The sequence below is a fragment of the Diabrotica undecimpunctata genome, chromosome 2, assembly GCF_040954645.1.
Source record: "Diabrotica undecimpunctata isolate CICGRU chromosome 2, icDiaUnde3, whole genome shotgun sequence".
Taxonomy (NCBI): Eukaryota; Metazoa; Arthropoda; class Insecta; order Coleoptera; family Chrysomelidae; genus Diabrotica; species Diabrotica undecimpunctata.
Window position 1 is genome coordinate 172560593 of NC_092804.1, and position 17193 is coordinate 172577785.

Below are 17193 nucleotides of genomic sequence, written 5' to 3' on the forward strand. Positions count from 1 at the left end.
AGTGCCTTAATTTATAGATGAAAATATCAAGCAAAATTTGGCTGTTTTGAGCTCTTGTACCGGTTTTGGATTCCAAAGTACAGACTTGAATTCAAATTATTAAGGAAATGAATATATGGATTGAGAGGAATTCAAGTGATGACTAATCAAGAACGGAAAGACAAAACGTAGAACTATATAGAGGAAATGAAATGGCGATAAAGTTGGTCAAAACATTATCAGTTACATAAAAACGTGTACTAGTACACCAAACATAAAAGGTTTAATACAATAATAAAAAGCATCATGACGAATAGAGCAGAGATATAGGTTATAAAAAAAGCATTACAAAAGTGCAGATGAACTGGCGAAAATCTTGAGAAGTTATCAGAATTAATAAGAAATGAAAATATGAAAAATATGAAGGAAAGTAATTGAATATATTGAAGAAAGAGCACGTACAGAGAAGGGCAAGGGTGAATAAATGGATAAGGAAATTGATGATGGATTGCAGGATGAAAAATGCAGGAATCAACTGGAGAATCCTGATTACGACAAAAAGAAAAAACCTTGTGTCAAGTTTTACCTTCATGGAATTTCGTAAGGTTTTTCGTCCGCAGTTTCACAAAAAAATCTTTCTTGCTGATGTACTTTTATCCTATGAAGGTTCTGAAGTAGAAGATAAATATTACTGTGCAAGAATTATGACTACTGATAGCTAATAATAAAGAAAATTGAAAGGAAAAATCAAAATATACCGGCAAAGCTAATCAGATTAACAAAAATGACTATTGATTGGATCCCGAGCTAAAATAACAACAGAAGGTAGCACAAATAATTGCAATAGAATCAAGAGTTCGTTAAAGCGATTCCCAGTCAACCACACTATTCAACATAGCTGTAGAAGGAACAGTCAAGGCCAGCGGAATGTCACAAAAAGATAAACAAAGATTAAACGAAGTATTAGTAATACTGGCAAATGAAGGCCGGGAAAAAGAGGTCTAGAAGTTAACGAAGGAAAAACAAAATATCTAATCTGTTCTAGAACAGAAGATAACAAGACGAGAGAAATTAAGGTAGAAAACTATACTTTTGAAAGAGTTCAACAATTTAAATAGTTGGGAGTAGTTTATTTGCTAATGAAGAACAGGAACTTAATATTTGTAATTAGATTATGAATTAGAAGATTAAGAATTTTCGAAAAGAAATACCTCAGAATTATGAGCCCAATAGAAGGATGAACCATGAAATAAGAGATATTATGAAGAGAGAAAATATAGTTATGATTTATTAAAGCGCAGAGACTGATATGGCTGGGACATATGGAGAGAAGAAAAAAAGACTTACTGATTAAGAAGGTCGCCAGATGGAAGCCAGAAACTGAAATACGAAGGGGAAGAGCTAGGGAGAGATGGTAATATGGTATATGGTAAGATGGTAACATTTTTGGCATTTTATCACTGAAGAAACACATAACGGCTGTCTTGGTTGAGGTCGAGACTGTTTCTGTAGGTAACTACGATTCGGAATTTCCTAAAGATTCACACAACGTTTCCAAAGGAAAAATAAGTTCCATCAATATTTAATTATTTAGAACATTTACAAATCAAAATCTAAAAATTAGGCAAGTCATTTATGAATTTACCCCCTAGCGGAATTTACATCTTTGTGTTTTGCGATAAAGTTAAGAGATCTCTACACTGACATATCTCCTCACATTACTTGTTAAATTCCATGTAAGTATTTATTATCATAGTGTCCCATAACCAATTAATGTAAATAAAAATGAATGACAACCAAATTGTCGCCGTTAGGACGCTTAATGGATTATAGACAGCTTTATAGACACTTTCTTATCTGAGTCAGATTCAATGACAAAAGATGATTACGTTTGAAAACAGCCAACAGAAACAATGACACAATCAATACAAACGAATCAAATTTAAATTGTACTGTAACTAATCTGTTTGGTATATAGCCTAATTACAGACTTGATTATGAGTAATTATATGCCAAGCAAGAAAAGTTATCTAACCCTTTTCAATTTGTCTAAAATTATAATAAAATATCGCAAAATTTGTTAATATATACCTTAAAATGAATGCACTTTATATACTATTAAAATGAAACTGGGATATTTAAAATTAACGAAAAATAAAATTTTTGTTTCTATATTTTCCCAATCTTTCCTCAACTTCAAATATGTTTGAGCTGTTACTTAGATTTTCAGAAAATTTTACACAATAAACATTATAACACCCACAATAACAAACGAATGGCTTCACCAAGTAAGAACTGGCGTGATAGTGAGATCGGCGTCAGTTACTGGATACGTGTCAATCTAAATAATAAATCAAACCTGAACATAAATACTCAACACAGGATTTTTAGATTATTTGATAGAGCCAAAATTGATGCTAAAATGGAAACAAACTGCGATTTAGATTCCAATAGTAAAAGAAGCTACTAAAAAGAAAATACAATTGTATGTCATTAACATATCCAAAATATATAATTTACTGTTTATAATCATATAATAAAATTATAATGTTCTTAATATTTATAATAAACTGAATGTAATACTTACCATGTCGTGTAGAAAAAATGAGCCGCAACATGAAGCCATAATACAATTAGGAGAAATATGGATAGGTTATTTAAGATCTTCAGTTATACTGAGCGGTAGTGAGTACTCTTTTTCGATTCTTAATATATCGTCAATGTTTAATGACATCTTTAGGAAAGAGCTTCAATTGTACATTAATCAGTATGATTCCTGAAGACACTATAAAAAATTACTTACTGAAATCGAGGATGGTAACGGTGTGTTCAGTTTCAAACGATTTCTATGAAATTTTAAAACTTTTTCACTCAGTTCTCGGCAGAAAAAAATTTATGTTCTCATTACACCATGATTCAGATTTCAGATATACAAAATAAACACATCAAAAATGTCTTAAGGAACACTAAGTAGTTTTTTTTCTCTTTCAAGGCAATAGGATCCATTCCTGTTTAAAAAGATCTTGAAGACCTTGTCTAGTATAAATATTGTGCAGATAAGGAACAATGTGTCTCTAAAGCATATTCCATACATGCTCTATTGGATTAAGATCTGGCGTCTGTTCTGGCCGCGGTGAAAGTTTAATATCCTCATTATGAAACCAATCTCTTGCTGTTGCTGCAGTATGTGGCCTTGTATTATCCTGGATGTAACGCAAATCAGGACTTGCAGCAGTGGCAAATGGAAGGACAACAGGGTCTAAGATATGATCAATATATTGAGATTGATTCAAAGTACTTGAAAAAATGGGAACAGTTCGATGATCTGTTCAGCCCCATATCATAACTTGTAGACAACTATATAGACGAACACCCTGTATATGAACTTCATTCTTAAGCTCTACTGCACATGGGAACCCTCAATGGACGTCTGGCGTGTAGGTCAGTCAATCTATTCCTCGAAGTTTGATCACATACAGTACTAGGGCCCCATATCTACACTTGCAGTTATATGCACATTTTGACCAGCTAATTAATCCTACCACATACCGATCCTGTCGAGTAGTTTCACGTCGACGAACCCCATGCCTTTCAGCGACATTTTCAAATTGTTCATATCGACGCCACAAGGAAATACAGAAGATTTTTAAAATTTGATGCTCTTTCTTTAAAATTCAAAGAAATTAATTATACGCATTAGAGGCGCTGTCACTTTTGCCTTAATAAAGCAGTGCAATTGACAGATTAATTTACATGGCTTACCTTGATTTGTAGAGAACAAGTTTTCAAATCGAATGGTATGTATTAACAAAAAGTTTTTATTGAAAAAAGGTGGAATAATAATGGTGTTCCTTGAGACATTTTTGATAGGTGTATATCAGAACCTTTTAAGCATTAATTCGAACCTATTTTATTTATGATTGATTAAGAATTAACACATGATTTTTGAACTAAATATTAATATTATGTGACTAGTGTCATTAAGATGTTTAACACATTCGCTGCATTATGAGACAAATAGACCTCGTACTACTACTACTAGTTAATTTTTCTTATTCAAGATATTTTATTACTTTTTCAAACTTTATCGAATATACCAGGAACCAGTTATCATAAAATATATATAAATAAAGACCTGAGGTGGGTATCGCATGTAATGCAGATGGAACAAATTGACCAAGCTAGACGAATGCTCCATAGTACAACCTATCCATTGGTCAGATAAGAATAGGAAGAGCCAGGACCAGGTTTCTTGATAACATCGATGAAGACATGAGAAATATGGGAATATATGTTTGGCAGAAGAAAGCGATGGATAAAGACAACTAGAGAGAAATTTTTGATGAAGCCAGAATGATGAATATGACTGACGGATATGCAATTAACTTGAAACTTTATACCGGTAAAGGTGATACTGCGACAGAAACATCTCATACTTATAGATTCATTCATTCATGCAATAATATTATGGAAATGGACACAATCTTATGTGATAACTAGTACACATCAATAGAACTTACAAGAATGCTTCAAAACAATAAGACAATAATTTTGAGAAAATGTTTGCTTGGTGTCCTATCATCCAAACTCAGCGAGGTAAAGTCATGGGAAGACAACTCGGATTTAAAATAGGTTGACCTTTTAATTGTATCTTGTAAGCCCAATGCACAAAACCACACAAAATAGTGGAATTAAATATTTAATGCCACAGTAGTCTGTGCTTAGATGCTAAATAATAGCAGACGTGAAAAAAGCGACAAGTTATCTATCCTTGACTTCAGAATGGAAATCTCAGACAAATAGAGATAATTGGAACCTTCACAACCACTTACACTTTACACCCAAAAAATACCATACACTTCGGCAAAGCAATGTAAATAATAAAAAGAGAAGACAGTGCAGGATGTTACAAACTTGAGAATCAGAGTTCCAAAGAAAAGTTAAAATGTACTGAAGTGTTAAGAATGTGAGGACAAATCTGCATTATGTCTAGCCTGCTGCAATGAAGTATGTACATTAAAAAATATATTTACTGATAGAAGAACTGTATTTGTGTTAATTTTAGAAGTTATTTTAATTTTACTGTACAAGTAAAGTATTTGGTTGGTTTCTAAATAATAAATGTTGAAACGAACCATTTTACTTCTATTATAACAGGAAGTTGTAGCTCAATCCTACATTTGAATGTAAATGTCGATTACATTAAATAAAACTTAATCATAAATTAAATATCTTTTATTTTCTTAACACAGGCACCCTTTGAATGCCTTAACCTTATTACAAACCATTTGGGTCATAACATAATGTGACAAAGGTGACATATGAACTCTGAACGCAGCTAACGTGTTAAACTGCCTATGCTTAAATATTATAATAGAAATTAACAAGATTTTGAAAATAAATTATTTAAACTAAAGTTTAAGTCCATTTGTGCAATATGTTGTAAAAGGGAATCCATTTCGTAGGTAACTACTGGCTGTGATACGATAATAATACTACATATCACACCAGGAGTTCCTTCAAGTCAGATTCCCTTGGTCTGTTGTGGTCTTCACAATCCACAGTAATTCTATTCCCTCGATGTAAAGTCGAATACATTGTGCTTTGCTGAACCAGCTTTATGAAATAAAAAATACTCATACAACTAGATCACCAAAGAACAATATAACCCGACAAAGCTGGGAAAACTTTGTATATCTTCTGTGTTGTTTTATTCCTGTTTATTATTAATACATATTCATACACTGGCAAAGACTTCTTGATAATTTTGCAATAACAATTATCAAAAACACCTTACCTTACAAAACAAAAAATAATACAATTACAGAATTCCTTATTGATTAAATTATTTCTAGAGGATGGGGAAAACAGAAAAAAAACTTATTTTTTAACTAACTACCATTTTTTAAATTGTTTACTAATATATAAATTGAATAAAACAGAATTGATAACTAATCAACACACGACTGAGTCAAAAGCATTAGGAACTAAGCAAAATTCAGCTAACAAATACCACACAAAATATTTAATTTAGTGCGCATTTAACAAAGTTTTACACATTTCTGTTATTAGGTTTTGTTTTCCAAACTTTTGGTCAAAAACAACTTCACCAACGGGTTAGATAAGGTATTTATCTACCGAATGTACCCATATCGAGTTTTGTGGGATTTTGTTATCACCAAAAAGTATACAAATATTTGGTTTCTCATGTTTCAAGCCAAAAGACATTTGCTAAGTTGTAGATATTTAAATTTATAGATTATCAAATATATCAGCAATTTAAAACAAGCTACAAATGTTGTGAGACAGTCACTGAAATATTTGCAAAACTGTACAAAAGAAAGGTCCTGGTGGTGATAGTCAAATGAAGAAGGAAAAATCCAATACAATATAGTGAATGAATGCAAAAGATAACGATAAAGATAATAAAGTAGTCACAACGTGTAGACAGAGGGAAACAATATAAAATATTAATGAAAGGAAAAATACTTGGTATTTATACTATAGTACTTTTGAAAATAATTGAGAGCACGAATTTTATTGCATGTGAGATAAAACCCAATATAACATCACAAAACCGTGACGAAATTTTCTAAAATAAAATATTCAACATTGTTTTTTACTTTTAGTAGACATTAATGAAGATGAATCTTTGCCAAACATTAAAAGAGATAAATTGTGGACTTGAATTAGGATTTGTTTATGAGAATAACAATAGAAAATCTGCGATCATAGAGAAGGAAGAAATTATTTGTTGGAGTAGGCAAGTGAAATTTATAGAAAAGGCAAAAATATTTTTTATTTAGACGAAACATGGATAAATGAAGGACATTTTGTAAAAAAAAGTTTGGCAAGATAAATTGGTTACAAATGCTCGTCAGGCATTTATAGAAGATTTGTCTAAGGGCTTAAAATTTCCAAATGGCAATGGTCGCCGTTTAATTATCACCCATTGGAGGAGAACGGATTTGTTGATGGAAGCTTCCTAGATTTTATTTCAAATTCTACGAACGACTACCATGAAGAACTGACTGCTGATATTTTTGAGGAATATTTCAGTCAAATGATATGATTTATTACCGACCAATTCTGTAATAGTCATGGACAATGGCAGTTACCATTCAAGGTTAAAGAACCGTTACCTAACACTAAATGGAGAAAGCAAGATTTTTTGGATTGGCTAATAACCAAAGAAATACTAGTGGCAGCATCATAAGGTTTACTCAAAAGAGTTATTGCAGCTATGTAAACAATATTCACCAAAATTGAAGAAGTAAAGTGTAGATAAAATAGCAAAAGAACATGGAGTTTGCGATTACCACCTTATAATTGTGAACTTAACCCCATAGAACTAATTTAGGCTCAAATAAAGGGATATGTCGCTAGAAATAATACAACATTTAAACTTTTAAGAGGTTCGTCAACTATTATCCGACTCCATATCAAAAATAGCACCTGACAATTGGCAAAAAGCTAAAAGACGTGTCATAGCAGAGGAAGAAACATTCTCGAAACTCGATATGTTAATAGATGAAACAATAGAACCAATTATTATTTCTGTGGGAAATTATGATGCCTCCTTATCGGAAGAAGACAACTTATGTCTTTAGGTATGTAATTATATATTTATATTACTAATTATAAGTTTATATGACGCTACTACCCGAAATATATTTATTATTAAATTAAGACCTAAAAAAGCGGATGTCGAGCTAGAAGAATATATAATGACAAGATAGTCCCTCAAATCATTGAAAAAAAAAAAGGATTAACAGTAAGTAATTAACAGAAATATATATTTGTAGACTTATAACATATGGCAAAGCATAATATATTTGAAGTCTTAAATATACAAGCATAAATCACACAGAAGACGTCCTAGTAGATGGCTCTCACGATAAACTAAGATACCTCTTCAGCAAGTTTCGGTATTGACAATCTGAATCCTTTAGCTAAATTCACCTTGTTCGGTGAATTAACGTCGAGTTAAAAATAAATATCTACGTCACTGCAATTTAACCAATGACCGAGAAAAATAAGTGATTATAACCGCCCGGGGGTATGATCCTTCTAGGAAACGTTCAGCTATATTATCGTAGCAGGTAGAAAAACATAATCACCCATGAATATATCTGTAAATTCGGACTTTTGGCGCGAAGAACCATTTTCAATTGACTCCAGGTATTTATACCTGCAGATATTACAAAAGGTTGGTGGAGACAGTAGACTATAGAAAAAAATGTTTCTACTAAAAGGTAACAAACAAAATCCAGGTCTAGGTAATCCAACAGATGAAATTGAGGATGAGAGGGTAATCTTGAGGAATGTACCTGCCACACAAAAAATACTAACAGACACCAGGTGAAAAGCCAATGGTCAGAGCAAGGATAATTCAATTATTAAAAAAAGAGACAATAACAACATTCAAATCCTTATAAGTAGTTATTATACATATATTTGCAACAAAAACGTTTAAAAAAAAATAATAATAAATAAATTATTGGTTTAAAAATATTTTTAATTAAAATTGGGTGGCCAAAAACTCAATATAGACCAGGCAGTAGCTGTTCTAAAACCCCCTTATTTGAGTAAGTTGAATATTATCTTATTTTTTTTTTCTTTAATCGCTTCGAAATGATAATTTCACTATACGAACACTTTAAAAGGTGGGCAAAATTTTTTATTTAATAATTTGTGGAAAAAAATTAGAAAAATTCAATTTTTTGCTACATCTCGACAGCTAGGCATTTTAGAAAAAAAAAAATGTAAAGATAAAACAGTTTTTCAATTAAATTACCTCAATTCAAGATAAAACTAATTACAAATAAAAAAATATATTACAAAACTGCCAAAAACCAGTAAAAGGGGTAAAAAAATAACTGTTTTTTCAATAATCTTTTTTAAATATTTAAAAGCCATATACAACCTTCAAGATTTACGCAGAAAATAGTTTTGGTAACTATAACAAGCCTAAATGTATCAGCTATAATGGAGTTATTGACATTATGTACTAATAATACCTATTTTCAACTAAATAATGAATTGTATAAACAAAATTTTAGTCTAGCAATGGGCTCTAGTTTATCTCCATTATTACCAATATATTTATGGAAGATTTTGAAACAATTATTTCTAAACAAAATTTAAAACCCACAGTACGATGGAGATATGTAGATGATATATTCGAAATATGGCCTCACGGATCAGAGTTGTTGGACACATTCCTGAATCATATAAACGATAAAGAAGAGACAATAACATTTATCATGGAAAAGGAATATAATATCACACTACCTTTCCTGGATGTTTTAATCTCAAAGGATACTGGATACTCAGGTGTATAGAAAACCAAAACGCACCAACAGATATCTAAATTACAAATCTAATCACATCAATATTAAAAAGGGAATCATTAAATCCTTATACGATAGAGCCAAAATTACTTGTTCTAACGAAACGACTTATAGCGAAAGTTCAGTGAAAAATTACAACATATTAATAAAAATATTAGATTATAATAGAATTTTACATTTTGAAATTATTTTGCAAAAAACTACATGATTGATTGTGCTAAAATTTTGTGTAATATTTATTATATTAAAAAGATATTGTGGGTAAAATATGATGGTTGCCATGATAACTGAAAAAACATTTTGACCCTTTAATGGTTTTTGCTAATTTTGCAATAACAATTTTTTCAATTTAAAGTCAAATCTACCTAGTAGTCAATTTAATTCCAAAACTTTTTTGTCTTTTACCACCTTTTGAAGTGTTCACATAGTGAAATTTTCATTTTTAATAACATTTTGAAGCGATTAAGCAAATAATAGGAACATATACGATTTACCCAACATAAAACAGATACAGCTTGGTCTAATACTACATTTGAAAATTCATGATAGCACAGCTGTTATGAAATTCATTCACATTTTATGTTGTATGCATTTCTGTAGGTGGTCATATTTCTTATAAATTCTTATATAAAACTTAAAACAAGAAGGTATCAATATTTATGCTTTGAGCAGGCCTGTATAAAGACTTGTAATCTTCTGTCATAAAAATTGTGCATCATACATTTCCAAATAGAGATCAGTTTTTCTTCTCTTTTAACTTACATAAAACAAAAATTACCCTTTTTCACATCAAGAATTTTACATGTGATTTATCATTTGACCTTAATTAAGAAGTAAAAAATAAGGGTATATCTTTTAATATTAGAAAATCTATATACTTTCTTATGCATACACTTAAAGATAAAAGAAAGGAAAATATATGATCAAGTAAATACATAATCATCATTTTAAGAAATAAAAAATTAAATACTGTATTCAAAAGTGGCAACAGCCCTGGAAAAAAATGAATAAATCCAGAATTTATTATTTATAAAGTGGAAAAATTTGCCAAAAAGTACATGAGGTAAAAAAATGTAAAAAAAAAATACATTTTATAATAAGAGAATATCAGTGTGATGTCTGAAAATTTTACTGGAAGGAATAATCAGAAAAGGCAAAATAAATATGCAGGAAACAATCTTTAAAAATGGCCATCAATGTATCGCATTCGCAGACAATCTAACACTAATAACAACAAAGATTAAAGAACAATATAATATAATAGGCAAAGAAATTTGGGCTTATCATAAACAAGGAAAAGACAAATACATGATAATGCGAGAAGCAGATAAAGATAAAGAAAAAGACAATTTCACATTGGAGATAGAGGAAGAAAATACATGCATAATTAAGAGTTTCAGAATTGACTTACCTGGGTGTAAAGTTAGAATGAAAAGGGGCATGAGGAAGGGGAGATAAAAGCATAAATAGCAAAAGGAGTGAAAAAGTATGGAGCATTACGACTATAATGTAATCTAAATATTTCATAAAAAACCAAAAATTAGGAAATAAGAAAGACTGTTTAGAAAGATGGAAAAGGAAAATACAAAGAACTATATATGGAGATATGAAAATAGATGGATAATGGAGAAGAAGGAATAATAAGAACTTAAAGAGCTGTATAATGAAACAAAAATAACAATGGTAATCAAAGCACAAAGAATAAGATATTTAGGACACATTGAAAGAATGAAAAAAAAAAAAAATGATGAAAAATGGTACTATCACGAAAGCCAAAACAAAAAAGAAGAACAGTTAGACCAAGAAAGTGATGGAAGGACAGCATATTATATAAAGACTTACAAAAAAGTAATATTGAGAAGTGGAAAGCAAAAGCATTGGACAGAAAGCAATGGAAGAAAGTGGTAAAGAATTGTATAGAAAGATTAAATTTTAAATGTATTTTATATCAATAAATGTAAATAGTAATTGTAATAGAAAAATAAAGTTTTTAGCCCTAGGCCTTAAAGGCCATAATTTTAGTTAAGCTAGCAATTTAAAGTAAGTTAAAAAGTTAAGCATTTATCTGCAAGAATTTCCAGCTGTGACAGAAATGTAAATATTTCTCTATGAAAATATAGGTCTGTATTCTAAGTTGAGATTTACACAATCTTCCATTGTGCAATATAAATTAACACTTTAACCCCCAGGCCATAATTTGAAAAACTTTATGCCAACCCGTTATACTTTTTTGATATAAGGACTTGAAGATTAATGTTAAGAATATTATTTGCTGTATTTACTCAAAAAATAGCGGGAGTAACAAACCATCGTCCACAGGCATTCTAGAGAACCCGTATGCCACGCCTATTAATACAAATAGTCTATATCTGCGGTTATAAGAGGTACACACCGAAATGAACAAGGATTAGTTTTGTGCCCATCTGTGGGACACATGGGTTGAACGGAAATCTTACTGTGCCCACGGGTGGTGCACATGGGAGCTAAAGTGTTAATGAAGGCTTTTGATTTTGAACTGAAGTCTATCAATAAATGCAGATAGTCAAAGCACCTAGGAGGACACTCTAAGGTAGTCTCTAGGATGTGAGAATGCTGAGAAATCAATAAAGTGGCAGGAAATTAAACATTCACACTGGTATGGGTGACACGTAATTGGAGAATATATGCTACTGAAAGAGCTGATGACACACAATGTAGGACTACACTGTCCTAAACTAGAAAAAAAGAGGCTGGTAGCAGCTCCTCGCACAACAACTTCCATTCCACTAGGAAAGTATAGTCAAGGGCATAGCAAAATGTGCACTAACAAGGCTAAAGTACTGCAGACAACAAGCAGTAATCAGGTCAAAATCATAACAGGTGCTTCCCTCTAATTATATAATGGGGTTGTTTCATGGAGACTCAAGTTGCTCTGAGAAGAAACAGTCAACCACACTTTGAATGCCTGGGAGACACTTAACAGTTCTTGAAGACTACCAACTAACTCAAAAATATTAGTAAATAAAACATGATTCTAAGTAGAGATAGTACAAACACTGCTGACCACGGCACAGTAGACGAAATTTTGTTTATAATAGAACCTTTCTGCCTTTACTTGAATTTTGACTCCGCCTTCACGCATCTCCATGGTCAGGAGTGTGCACTATCTTTAACATGAAACAACCAGTTTATAATAGAAAATTTCCAAAAAATTAGACCTTCACATGTGCACTATCATAAATAAAAGCAGGAAGAACAACTATGAGCTAAATGTAAAAATACAGAAAGGAAATAGTAATTCGAAAGTCGTACACAATTCTTACCTCAGGAATGTACAAAGAAGTGTTAGATAACAACAAGAGGTCTTAAATGGAAGCAAAACATAGTTGCTAAGGCTACTTAAAGAAAAATAAAGGATATAGGAAAGGAACATTTTAGGGCTATTAAAAAGGAAGTGATTTAAAGATGAACCACCCCTGAGATAATGAGAGTATGATAGCAACAGCGATGAAGTTTGTACATTTACAAAGGATGAATGAGTAAATGATATGAAATAAAATCATGATAAATGTGTCAAATATCTATGATAATCCATATTCAATTACTGCTCCTAAAAACAAAGGACAATTTCAAAAATTGACTATAACTATTGTTAGACGCAGACAACAGAAAAAGTAAATGAAAAACATATTGGAAATCAGCTCATTGATGCCTTAAAGAGATACTCATTTATATTCATAACAGACAACAAAACTAAGCAAAGCTTATCACATTCTTCTCTATCTTACAAGTTTGTGAAGCTACCTTGATCAAGAAAACAAGAACATATAAGATAGATAGATAGAATTTTAAAAGAAAAAAGATTGTATTTGATTAGATCAGATTTGAAGAAATACTTGAGGCATAGAAATAGAAATTTACAAAAAGGCGAATAGATCACATGACACATAAAATCCAGCTGTTTTGGTTGTTAAAAGTTCTGAAGTATCAGAAGTTACAATAATTGAATCATCATTGAACTATCCCGTGGTCAATATTAAAACAAAAGTTTCCAAGTTTGATACATGTGACACAGCACAAATATATTTACTAATTTTTGTGGTATGAATCACCAAGAAACAATGAGGTGTTAACCTATTCTGAATAAATTTTGAATTTAGGAATTTTGCATGTGTAATAGAAAAAAAATGAATTAAATTTCATAACAGAAAAACTATTTAATGTATGAAATTCAGTTGTTCTACACATTCAATCAAACTCATTTCATAGTATTTATACAAGGTACAAATTGATACATTTTTTATACTATAAGGAAACAATGACAGCAAATAGGACCAATATATAAATAATGAAGATGATTTGACAGAACAGTCAAAAGATGAAACAATAATTCAGGCATATATTACATATATACTTTCATTCTAATTTGAATTTTTACAATATACAGTTTCGCTAAGTGCAATCAAGGAATTGTTTTGTTAAAAACTTGATTTAACAAAGATATTCAACAAATATTCTTAACAGTTTTCAACAATATTTTTAAAATTATATCAAATATGTACTTATACAAACTTGATAAATTTGAAGTGAATGATTTATGTGAAAAATTATAAATATAGAATCCAGAACAACTAAAAACATAAAATTTACCAATATAGATTACTCCCAATATTATGCATATGATAAACCCATGTAAAATGAGGAGGTCAATACAATTTTGCAAGCAGAAAATGTAGTGAGCACATTCAAGAATTGATTTTGTGTCAAGTCTTAAAATATTCATTTAAAGATGATCACTTTGGATGTGAAATTATTATATTATAATTATTATAACAAACTCAATGCGAAACCACTTTTTTAAATTCAATAACATTAACTGAAAAAGAGGGATATGAAGACCAGAAAAGCGATGGACAGATGACATAATGAGCAGTGGCAAGCAAACAGTGGATTAGATTGGGGCAAGATAGAGAAAAATGGAAACAATTGGGAGAGTTTGACAAAAGCGTAAATTAGGTGAAAGGCAATCTTACTAACATTCTGGAAATAGACTAATACAACATAACAGGTAAGGTCAAATGTATATACACAAGTAGATAGATATGTTAATCATGGAAATAATATGAATAATGAATAACTGAAATATGACAGCCAAAAGTTCCAGTATATGGTTCTATCCATCCATTAATAATATGGATCTAGTAAATATTCAGTAACCGATACAAAATGAAGAACAGTTTTCACAAGTTGAGTTAATTGTAGCATGTACATACTCATATGGAGCTGTTTGTTAATGGGTGACACTGAAAAGTGTTGAACAAAACTAAAAATCGTTTAACAAACTGTTTTTCAATAAAAGTAGTGATTCATAGAAGAAGCATTTCTAAACAGTAGGTATTACTTATGTTACTGTATTTAATCAATAGAAACCTTATAAGATGGATGACCCTTACACTTACCTAGGAATTATAAATAAAGTTAGGGATATTGAAATAAAAAAAGGTAAAATGATTATAAAATAAAACAAGCATAATTTTATGACTGATAACATGAGTTATCTATGAATATATGAATTTCTATGTGATAAATACCTGTTAGTTGGTGCTTCAAAAGTATTGAAAAACACGAACTAAATCTCACGATGTCGGCATTTGAAACTATTAAAACTTATAAAAGAACCAAGTAATGTAACTGTAATATTTAAAAATTTCGTTAGAAATGTTTCATATTCAAGGTCATATTTGCATTGCTGAATTTCTTAAACATGTATATCTGTTTTCCCCATTGGAAAATTCCCATGAACTTATTTAACAAAATATGCAGTAAAGTTAACAATGTGCAAAAACATAAAGCTATATAAAAAATAAAAAGTGCGCCACGCAAATTAAACAACTAAAACTTACTCTCCATTCACGAAATAACGCCGCTTGAATGACCGAAGCCAGGTAGCAATTACCAAGAATCGCAGCAACCTGTTGATCAGCAACCCCTCAAAAAATGGGGCGAAAGCGACATCCACACAAAAAGCGAAGCGATAAGGTGCCCAACGTAGAACGTATGCCCCTTGGAGGCGAGTGTTCCATCTAGTCACAATTAAAAACTCATGCAACATAGACGGAACACAAGCCTCCACTAGGCAACACAACAAAAGCTAGGTTATGTAAAATAAACAGCGCTAACAGCATAATCGTAATGAAATATACACAATAAATCAGTTTAAATGATATTAAGAACATAAAAAACTTACCCAATTCTCTCCCAATGTAAGCCGCAAAACCGATGAAACCATAATGGCGAAGCAAGCCTTCGAGAACAATGGCCATGATGGTCATCGTACCTTTGGCGGGAAGAGGGAAACGGAAGGCACATGCGCCATACTAACCGATTTTAGCGCGAATTTTAACTAAAGGTATCCATTCTTATCCAAATTGAGATATATCAAGGATAAGAAAAGTATAATTGATAAAAACAATATTTAAATAATATTTTGATACCCAATAGTTAGTAGCTGTTATAATAACAAGTAAAGTAAATAGTATTAAAGTTTTAGAATAATATTAGCCTTGTCAATGTTGTTACTAGCCACAATAATTTTGTTAATACAGGTAGTTCATTTATTTTAATCGAAGCCAACAATAATCATCAAATATGATTTAAATATATTTGGATATAATAGTTTTTGTATAAATTAGTATTCTGTTCACCAGTAGTCTATCAAAATAGTTAACAAATATGAAGTAAACGTTGGGTAACAGGTGTTAGATATGGCCAAGAAGAAAAGTTGTGGCGGTAAAATTAAATATTAACGGTTACTAGTCTTATGTGTATGTTAATTTACATAACTTAGTCATTGATATAATTAAAATTAAGAAAGTTTACCTTGAGTAAAATAAGTACGAATAATGGTTATCAGAAATTTATATTGACAATTGAATGAATTGTATAGTATTCAAGAGTAGTATCGAGTTTTTAAATAATTTTCTCTTTTCTGTCTATAAAATAGAGTAGACTACAAGTAGTAGGTTATCTATATTTCTTTATTTTGAGAATATTATCCTTTTTCTTGTCGTGACGATATGGAAATAAAGTGTAAAAGGACGTAAAACTCATGAAAACACTAAGAAAAATATATACAGAAAAGTACCCTAACCAGACGCAATTTATGGCATTAAAATTTAGATATTAAGCCAGAAAAATAAACAAAGGTTAAAGAAGAGTAAAATTTGACAAATTTTTACAAAAACAAAAATATTTTTATTCTCCTTCTCCAGTACAATCTGGAATGTTCAGTCCAGGTCAGCGCAAATTTAGTAATGAATAATGAACAAAATAGAATAATTAAGAAACTAAGTTTTAGATAGGTACCTAATCTGACAAAAAATGGTTGGTGTGTTATTCACAATAACCTACAGAAAAACTTTATAATAAATCAAACTGAGGTAAGATAAGAACGTTTTGAGTGAAAATGAAAATACCATCCTTACAAAAATTTATTAAACACACAATTAGTTTGATGTCTTTGAAAGGTGTACATAGATTATAGATGGAAATATTAAAAGAAACGACAAAATATTCATATTAAAGAAACGACGCCTTAGACTTCGGCAACCAGTAACACGCAAAATTGATTCCTGTGTATTTAGGAAACTTTCGTTATAGGTATTATACATGTCTGGGTTTTTCATAGAAATAATAATTCGTTTTGTAAAAACTATTAGACTAATTTTTATGGTCGCATTTATGTGCAACGATTGTACTACCGGTCAGATAAACCACCTAGTTGTGCTTATAAAGATGTAATTAGATCCTAGAAAGATTGCTAAATCTTATTTTACAATTGGGTTATGTATTGCACATCAAGACTGGAGGAACCGACATCTCT